The sequence below is a fragment of the Panulirus ornatus genome, chromosome 14 (genome assembly GCF_036320965.1).
Source record: "Panulirus ornatus isolate Po-2019 chromosome 14, ASM3632096v1, whole genome shotgun sequence".
NCBI classification, from domain to species: domain Eukaryota; kingdom Metazoa; phylum Arthropoda; class Malacostraca; order Decapoda; family Palinuridae; genus Panulirus; species Panulirus ornatus.
The window spans coordinates 10151913-10162613 of record NC_092237.1 but is presented as its reverse complement, the minus strand read 5'-3'; the positions used below and the strand labels follow the sequence as shown (position 1 = coordinate 10162613).

At 37.7% G+C, this 10701-nt stretch overlaps 1 long non-coding RNA gene across 2 annotated transcripts; it reads right to left on the bottom strand.

Annotated features, from left to right (window-relative positions):
- Positions 1 to 292: 292 nt before the first annotated feature.
- LOC139753296 (uncharacterized) lies at positions 293 to 10132 on the bottom strand. 2 transcript variants are annotated; one of them, XR_011713680.1, is made up of 4 exons: positions 9976 to 10132; positions 2736 to 2864; positions 1087 to 1248; positions 293 to 807 (listed from the first exon to the last, which is right to left on the bottom strand). It is a non-coding gene; the product is annotated as an uncharacterized lncRNA (long non-coding RNA). The 2 variants fall into 2 exon arrangements; XR_011713681.1 differs by having other exon boundaries at positions 1092 to 1248.
- Positions 10133 to 10701: the final 569 nt, after the last annotated feature.

Here is a 10701-nt window from a genome sequence, read left to right as displayed (position 1 = left end):
TCCTTGCCTTACCCTGCCTCAAAGACGTAGCATCAGTAAGGAATAGAGAGGAATTTAAACAGCAATAGACTACTGGGTCCTTTCAAGGCTAATTTTGATAGAAGAAATCTGAAACTCAAGAGATTAGTGTGGTAAGAGTAAACAACATCGATACTGAAATGATAATAGCACTGCAAATCTTTCATGTAACTAGGGAAATGCAAATAATGTCAGTCATGGATTTGAGCAAAATATTGTCTATTCTGCTTTCAACCAATCCACCTAACCTAACCTTTCAGGAAAAATCCTTGCTTAGCTCTTTCTCATGTTCCTATGTACAGAATGAGTGGATTTCCAGCCCCAGTTCCCATCCCACTTACAAGTCTTTTTATAAGACACATGATATTCATGGGTTGTATTCTTTCTCTACCATCCCCATATATTAATTCTTACTTGACAGAGCAGAAGTAGGTGTGCTGGAATGGTTTGGATATATGGAGAGAATGAGTGAGGAAAGGTTGACAAAGAGGATATATGTATCTGAAGTGGAGGGGATGGAAGGATACAGTGAAAAAAAATGTTTAGTGATCAAGGCTCAAACAAGCTGAAGCATGAAAAGAGAGCATGGGACAAAGTGAACAATGTGGTACATCGAGGTCAGCAGGCTGTCAATAGAGTGAACCAGGATATGTGAAGCATCGAAGGTAAACCATGGGAAGGTCTGTGGGTCGGGCGCTCTGGTTTTCATGCATTACACACCATAGCTAGAGAATGGATGTGGCCAGATGCGTCCTTTCTTCATCTGTTCCTGGCACTACCTCCCTAAAGCTGGAAACGGAAATCAAGTATGAAAAGAATAATTATATGGCAATGATAATAATCAGACATTTTATGAAATGTAAAGCTGAGTGTTATGGTCTACATGTAAACAAAGATTAGTGCTTTACTGAAAAATAGTTTTATAACTGAGGTTTTTATATTTGGATGAATTTTACCTTATGCTGGAAAACTAAGGCTACTGTAGGGAAGTCCTAACTTTATTATTATTACAAAATAGCAAAAATAAAATAATGAGTGATAATGATTTTCATATGTACTGTTTCCTACCTTACCAAAGTAGCACTGGAACAGATGATCAACTACCCAAGGAAATACCATTCTTTGGGATACGGTAGAAAGAATGCTGCTCATGCATCCCCTATGTTTTGCTGGACTCTAGGAGGGGTGGTAGTGGGAAGGCCTGGAAATCCTCCCTTCCTTTATCATATACTTGAAAAGAAGAAATAATAATAATAAATCATTCTTTTCTATATAACTACATTAGGGGTTACACACAGTCTGCTTACAGTTTATTTGTGGTGACATCTTATAAAATCAATTTTTCCTCCAACTTAAAAAGATAGATAATTTTTGTCACTAGAGATGGCCTATTACCCTGACAATGAAAATGCAAAGCTAAATGTGCAAACTACTTCTGTTTTATAGTCTTATGACATCAGTATGCACATATTTGTGAACTTCTGATGACTACCTGTTCAAAGCATAAGCCTGTGTATTACATGGATATTATAGTATGGCTTAATGTTTTAAAGACAGCATAGTCATACAGAGTTATAGAAAGGCTGGCATACACAGTGATTTGCAAGCATAACCTTACAGTACTGGAGGTATATTTTCCCATCCTGTAATCTTATCACAAGAGGAAACTTACAAATAAAGCACACTCAAAATCATAAAGGGAGTTTACCTTGAAGCTTAATTACACATAATTATCTTAATATGTGGTGGGCTGTCAACACAGTATTTACAGATTTGTAATTTGAGCACATTCTATCAAAGGCACAACAAATGTTTTTCAAGATGGTGACACTAACTAATGTGACATGTACGAAACAACTCATTTTGTTCATTTCTATATCATTTTTCTAGACTTGCTACATAATTGAAAAATGCTAGGTTTAGTAATCATTAAAATCTTCATGACACAGGATGGGATAAATATGTCGTTATAAAGGCATTAACAATTTGAGGATCTGGGTTCACCTGAGAGCATGTCTGGGTACTGTATTCATAATGTCTCCATTCACCTGGGACACATATATTCATTTGACTTAATAGGTGCAACTGTACTCAAGGAGCTTCACAGATTTTTTTAGGAAGCATTTTTTCCACCAAATATATTAAGAAAAGTATCAGTACCCCCATTTTTACAGTGTTTAATTTACTAACATGAAATAATCAAATATATTTTATTACATGCTTTATCCCATCTCATATGATGACAGATAACATCAGAAAATAACAGGGACTCTATACAGACAAAATATGTTTGACACAATTTTGTTTGATGTAGTAACAAGGTTTGAAACAACACAAATGGTATCATTTCTCTCAAATTAAAGCTTTTGAAATTATTTACAAATCTGGAAAGCAAAATTCTAACATCATGAAATACAATGAGGAAAATTCAAGTAGTTCCTCAGTGGTCTTAGGTCAAGTCGTGGGGCAAGTAATTTTGGTGACTTGTCCATAAAAGTGTAATGCACGTATTCTAGTAAGTCAATATGAGTTTGGGTGGAAGAGCTTATTTCTACAGTGCTAAGGGTTTCCTCTTTCAGGATGGAGATGTGTGTAAAATACCTTTTTTTTTTCCTTTTATGATCAACCTCATTTAGCTTTTTACTTATTACATCTATATTGTTTTGCAGATTTTCATGCAATAAAATTTTTACACTTAAAAATTTAACTGTACGTACCTTTGCATGCTGAGTTATGTTAGCTGTATTAGATTTATTATATAAGGGTATTTCTCCAGATCATAATACAGTAGTGGTTCTGTTCATCAGAGCTGTCTCTCCTGAAAGATACATCTGCCAGCCTTTCATCTAGAAAAAAAAAATCAAATCCTTTATATTACTGTAGTGCATAAAAGAAAAATAATAGGAATCCTATGAAATTAAATGTAAAATACTGTACTTTTCAGTATAAGAACAATTCTTTCCCTTAATTGCTTTAGCCAAAAGTTTTAACAAATATTGCCACATACTGATCAATGAATTATATAACTTTTAAAAGTAAACTGTTTGAATTTGTGCCATAAATGTAATTTTTTTCATTTCCAAATATTTTTTCTTAGGGATAATTCACTGGATATGAAAAGAACTGGCTCAAAGCTTAGATTAGCTTTTTCTGCATGGGTATATTTTTCCATACAGCTTTCAATGCGCTTCATCAAGAAAATTAGGCCACTGTAAACTAAACAAACTTTTTTTGCATCTAACTTATAATCAAAGTATATTTTGCACTGAAAGGAAGATGTAATTCACCGACTATCTAATCTCACCGTTTTACTAGGCCTGGATGACCTTGCACTTTGATACAAATTATTGTGACGCTGAATTGAGGCATATATTCCTTTCATGTTGCCTAATTGTTTTCATGTTTATTTTTAATTCTGAAGTATAAAGCCCTCAATTAACAGATTAATTTTTCTTCAGTGTGCAATATTTAGGGGTTTCTAAAATGAAAGAAAGAATTTGAGAATTCTATTTGACTGACAAAACTAACCTTGGAAAGGTTGGCAGGTATGAAAAAACAGAATCACAGTCAGAGAACTTCATTACTAATAATTGTCTTTTACTAAACTAATTTGATTACTCATTTGCTTTGATGGTAAAAATAGTAATATATTTTTTGTATACCAAGGTGAGGTAAGTTATAGATTTCCCTATTTTTACTGCAGGCTTTTAAAACAAGCAACCCTTGTTAATTATCGTTGCAAAGTAAAATCTTTACTTGTGGTTGTATTTTCTTTATCCAATCTGTTTTTTGTCATTAAAAACATGAATTTTCTGAAGTTTTTACAAAAACTTGAAAAAAAACTTTATTTGAAAGTCAGAAACTAGGAACATCATGATTAATCTTCAGTTGTGCATGGAAGCTCTGAATAAGAGTTTGTCAATCATGACATTCCATTCATACCCATATTTTCATTTAAGACTTTAACCCTGTTTCTGCTCCCATTTATCATATTTGCCCTATCCCGTTTCTCTTCCCATTTATTTCAATCTGATAATCTTCCCCTCCTTGTATCATACCTCCAGAAGGAGCGAAGTAAGGATTTCCCCTTAAAGACTCAGGAAAGGGTGTCTGAATGTACAGGGAAAGAGACCAGGATGAGAACCCCAGACGAAAGAATAGCCCAACCCACCCACATACACATGTATATACATAAATGCACACACACACACACACACACACACACATATATATATATATATATATATATATATATATATATATATATATATATATATATATTTATATATATATATATATATATATATATATATATATATATATATATATATATATATATATATATATATATATTTCTTTTTTTTTTTTTTTTTTTTTTTTTTGCTTTGTGCTTTTTTTTGTGCTATTCATACATGCTGCCTTCATCCATTCCTGCCGCCACCCAGCCACACATGAAATGACACCCCCTCCTCCCGCGTGCGTGCAAGGTATCGCCAGGAAACGACAACAAAGGCCACATTCGTTCACACTCAGTCTCTAGCTGTCATGTGTAATGCACTGAAAACACAGCTCCCTTTCCACATCCAGGCCCCACAAAACTTTCCATGGTTTACCCCCAGACGCTTCACATGCCCTGGTTCAATCCACTGACAGCATGTCGACCTCGATATACCAAGTCGTTCCAATTCACTCTATTCCTTGCACGCCTTTCACACTCCTGTATGTTCAAGCCCCGATCGCTAATCTTTTTCACTCCATCCTTCCACCTCCAATTTGGTCTCCCACTTCTCCTCGTTCCCTCCACTTCTGACACATATATCCTCTTTGTCAATCTTTCCTAACTCATTCTCTCCATGTGACCAAACCATTTCAATACACCCTCTTCTGCTCTCTCCACCACACTCTTTTGATAACCACACATCTCTCTTAACCTTTCATCACTTAATCAAACCACCTCACACCACAAATTGTCCTCAAACATCTCATTTCCACCCTCCTCCGCACAGCCCTATCTATCGCCCATGCCTCACAACCATATAACATTGTTGGAACCACTATGCCTTCAAACATACCATTTTTGTTCCCCGAGATAACGTTCTTGCCTTCCACACATTCTTCAACGTTCCCAGAACCTTTGCCCCATCCCCCACCCTGTCACTCACTTCCGCTTCCATGGTTCCATCCGCTGCCAAATCCACTCCCAGATATCTAAAACACTTCACTTCCTCCAGTTTTTCTCCATTCAAACTTACCTCCCAATTTACTTGTCCCACAACCGTACTGAACCTAATAACCTTGCTCTTATTCACATTTACTCTCAGCTTTCTTCTTTCACATACTTTACCAAACTCAGTCACCGACTTCTGCAGTTTCTCACTTGAGTCAGCCAGTAGCGCTGTATCATCAGCAAACAACGACTGACTCACTTCCCAAACCCTCTTCTCCACAACAAAATGCATACTTGCCCCTCTCTCCAAAACTCTTGCATTCACCTCCCTAACAACCCCATCCATAAACAAGTCACACAACCATGGAGACATCACACACCGCTGCCGCAAGCCAACATTCAATGGGAACCACTCACTTTCCTCTCATCCTACTGATGCACATGCCTTACATCCTCAATAAAAACTTTTCACTGCCTCCAGCAACTTAACTCCCACACCATATACTCTTAATACCTTCCACAAAGCATCTCTGTCAACTCTATCATATGCCTTCTCCAGATCCATAAATGCCACATACAAATCCATCTGCTTTTCTAAGTATTCCTCACATACATTCTTCAAAGCAAACACTTGATCCACACATCCTCTACCACTTCTAAAACCACACTGCTCTTCTCAAATCTGGTGCTCATGCATGCTTCACTTTCTCAATCCATACCGGAGACTTCCATATAATTTCCCAGGAATACTCAACAAACTTATACCTCTGTAATTTGAACACTCACCTTCATCCCCTTTGCCTTTGTAAAATGGCACTATACATGCATTCCGCCAATCCTCAGGCACTTCACCATGAACTATACATACACTGAATATCCTCACCAACCAGTCGACAACACAATCAACCTCTCTTTTAATGAATTCCACAGCAATACCATCCAAACTCGCCGCCTTGCCAGCTTTCATCTTCCACGAAGCTTTCATTACCTCTTCTCTATTTACCAAATCATTCTCCCTGATCCTCTCACTTCGCACACCACCTCGACCAAAACACCCTATATTTGCTACTCTATCATCACACACATTCAACAAACCTTCCGATTTTACATGAAAGCTAAGATGGTGGATGTGATCAAATCAGGCCACTATTCATCAATTCCAGATTCTACTTTAAAAAAGGGGAAAACAGCAAATGTATGAGTATATTCTTAAATATTCAATGAAATTTTTTTCAGTGCCTTTTCCACTACCATATGTAAGCATTTCACATGAAAACTAATATGAGAAGGCCAAAGGTCAGAAGATAAGTCTTCAGTTAATAACTTTATCTATCATGTAGGAAATGTCAAACTGGATGCACTGATGGCAAATGAAATATTTCAAAAAAGATAAAAAATTAAATGCATTAAGGGAATTTATCTATATCCCTGATGCCCATTCCATTCAGGAACTCCCTCAAGTGGGTAGTGAACTCCAGTGCTGCATCTTAGCCTTTAGTGCCTCACCCTTATAGGGCCTTGGACAGAGGGCAACTCTAACACAATGTTTCTTGAGGTTCATACCTAATGTGCCTACCAACTACTAATGTGTCTACCAAGTGCTTCCACCTAGTATTCCTACCTACTACTTCTACCTCTTGCTCCTACCATTTTGCCAAAAGGCAGGGGTAGTGCAGTGCTCACCACAAGAAAATCTAGTTACAAAGAATGAGTTGTGTAAGTTAAGTGCTGTCAAGTGTTATGTACAACAAGGAGGAATTGTATGTCTGTGAACAGAATGCCAGCAGTCCAAGTGAGGATGACGTAGAAATAAAAGACAGCTACCTGGGTCAGAGGAGTGCAACTTGACAACCATTGAAGAGATGGCTCACTACACTGCTGTCACTAATCCTTCCAATATCCAGGTGGGTAGTAACGGTGATATAACTCTCTGGTCGGTGGCTGCCTTCCAAGTACCACCTTCATAGAAAAATGTGATACAATGTTGAAGGACTCCAGCACCACTCAGAAAATTTGCTTGAGAGTAACTGCTAGGAGTTTGAAATGGCTTATGAGACTGATTTTCATTAGAAGTCAAAATCAAACTTTTTTTTTTTTTTTTTTTTTTTTTTTTATACTTTGTCGCTGTCTCCCGCGTTTGCGAGGTAGCGCAAGGAAACAGACGAAAGAAATGGCCCAACCCACCCCCATACACATGTATATACATACGTCCACACACGCAAATATACATACCTACACAGCTTTCCATGGTTTACCCCAGACGCTTCACATGCCTTGATTCAATCCACTGACAGCACGTCAGCCCCGGTATACCACATCGCTCCAATTCACTCTATTCCTTGCCCTCCTTTCACCCTCCTGCATGTTCAGGCCCCGATCACACAAAATCTTTTTCACTCCATCTTTCCACCTCCAATTTGGTCTCCCTCTTCTCCTTGTTCCCTCCACCTCCGACACATATATCCTCTTGGTCAATCTTTCCTCACTCATCCTCTCCATGTGCCCAAACCACTTCAAAACACCCTCTTCTGCTCTCTCAACCACGCTCTTTTTATTTCCACACATCTCTCTTACCCTTACGTTACTCACTCGATCAAACCACCTCACACAACACATTGTCCTCAAACATCTCATTTCCAGCACATCCATCCTCCTGCGCACAACTCTATCCATAGCCCACGCCTCGCAACCATACAACATTGTTGGAACCACTATTCCTTCAAACATACCCATTTTTGCTTTCCGAGATAATGTTCTCGACTTCCACACATTCTTCAAGGCCCCCAGAATTTTCGCCACCTCCCCCACCCTATGATCCACTTCCGCTTCCATGGTTCCATCCGCTGCCAGATCCACTCCCAGATATCTAAAACACTTCACTTCCTCCAGTTTTTCTCCATTCAAACTCACCTCCCAATTGACTTGACCCTCAACCCTACTGTACCTAATAACCTTGCTCTTATTCACATTTACTCTTAACTTTCTTCTTCCACACACTTTACCAAACTCAGTCACCAGCTTCTGCAGTTTCTCACATGAATCAGCCACCAGCGCTGTGTCATCAGCGAACAACAACTGACTCACTTCCCAAGCTCTCTCATCCCCAACAGACTTCATACTTGCCCCTCTTTCCAAAACTCTTGCATTTACCTCCCTAACAACCCCATCCATAAACAAATTAAACAACCATGGAGACATCACACACCCCTGCTGCAAACCTACATTCACTGAGAACCAATCACTTTCCTCTCTTCCTACACGTACACATGCCTTACATCCTCGATAAAAACTTTTCACTGCTTCTAACAACTTTCCTCCCACACCATATATTCTTAATACCTTCCACAGAGCATCTCTATCAACTCTATCATATGCCTTCTCCAGATCCATAAATGCTACATACAAATCCATTTGCTTTTCTAAGTATTTCTCACATACATTCTTCAAAGCAAACACCTGATCCACACATCCTCTACCACTTCTGAAACCACACTGCTCTTCCCCAATCTGATGCTCTGTACATGCCTTCACCCTCTCAATCAATACCCTCCCATATAATTTACCAGGAATACTCAACAAACTTATACCTCTGTAATTTGAGCACTCACTCTTATCCCCTTTGCCTTTGTACAATGGCACTATGCACGCATTCCGCCAATCCTCAGGCACCTCACCATGAGTCATACATACATTAAATAACCTTACCAACCAGTCAACAATACAGTCACCCCCTTTTTTAATAAATTCCACTGCAATACCATCCAAACCTGCTGCCTTACATATGGAAATAAAATGATTATGATATGGAAAAAGAATGGTTCTAATGATATGGTTATCAGAATCATAAAAACTGGAGTACTTTGTTATAAGAATGTGCTTTGTATATTTTACATAAGATAAAACTCTGAGTTAAACAGGGCAAAGAAACAGTCTTGAGAGGGAAATGTCATAAAAGAGAATGGTTACAAAGATGAACAATTAAGAAAAAAGACAATCCACACAAGGTAACATCAAGAAATGCAATGGTCCCAGTAGAGTGCAGTTAGAAAAAGCATGGGTCCATCAAAAGAACTTCTACATGGGCAGTACTCTATGAGGGAATGATGAATAGAAATTCTGTCTATGGAATAGGTTTGGAAGGCAAAATTCCATATGAGTAACTGTAAGGAAGGACAATGGTTTGAATTTGGACTGCTTGGTCAAGACACTTCTGAGAGTAAGTGCCAGAATGACAGATGTGCAAGATGAAACATTCTGTGAAATAATGGTTCTGTTGGCTAAGAGATACTCTGTTCAGCTAGGAGTGTTTCATTTAGCCAGAAAACTGATTTATGAGAGAAAAGTCCAATTTAAAAGACTCCTGAGAGCCACAGTGTAACCTATTCGGACTTCAGCAGCAATGAAAAAAAACAGACACAGCTTTATCTTCTAAAAATAATAAATGAATGAAATACACCCTTTGAAAATTATCTAATTTGATGTTTGACTGATTTCTCTGATTTCTAAAATGGTGTATTCCAATGCTGACATGAAAGATCCCCTGCCTTCTGTTTCCAGAATGAAATCCCATCCAGAGTGAAATTACCCCAGGGACCAAGACCATTAGGATTTTGTGTATTTACTTTATTCAGCTGGAATTTCAGGGTTTGTAAAATTCTCACAAGAACCAGTCACATTCACACCTGCTTAATATACTTTATAGAAGAGGTGGATCCCTATAATTCCTATGAGCCTGACCAACCATCCTAAGTTTGGGGTCCCTTTTTTACAGCTGTAGTGAAATGCCTCACCTTTTGGAAATTCTTTTTTGTTGTCCTTCATGCTGCTGCTTCTATTTTTCGAGTCCACTTCAGAGGCTCTCTTCATCTTCAAAAGCCCTCTGGAAAAAAATCAGATGCAAACATTAAACAAACTCTCTGAACCCTTCCTATATGCTTACAATCAGATATAAAAATTTGCAATATGAAGGAAATGGACAAGTTGAAAAATATCAAATGTTAGTTGACTGAAAGAATTCACTCAGATATTCTTCTTTGTTGAAATTCCCAAATTATTAATTTGGCAATACAATTTTCAAAATTTTTAAAACTGATACTTGTATATATAAACACCCTTGCACATGCCCAAAATTTACCATCACAGAAATATTTTCATTCTCTCCATAGTGCACTTACTGCTAAAGAACATGAACACTGCAGTGGTTTTGTATTTAAAAGGAAAGATTTGGAGAAACGTAACACAAGGTACACAAGGCATGTGTTTGTCTTCAAATGATTTCCTGGCAAATATTATCATGAACACAATGTAACAGTAGTTGAATTATATCATTCCACTTATAGAAAAAACTAAAATCTCATTACTCATTTTATGCGGGATCACTACATGCAATATCACTTCTCTGCAAGGAACTTACTTCTACCAGTACCTCTTTTTACAAGATCAAAATTCCTAACTATGCAGGTGTGTGTGCAACAGAAAGTGCCCCTAAATAAATGATTTCTCTTTGAGCGAGGGTT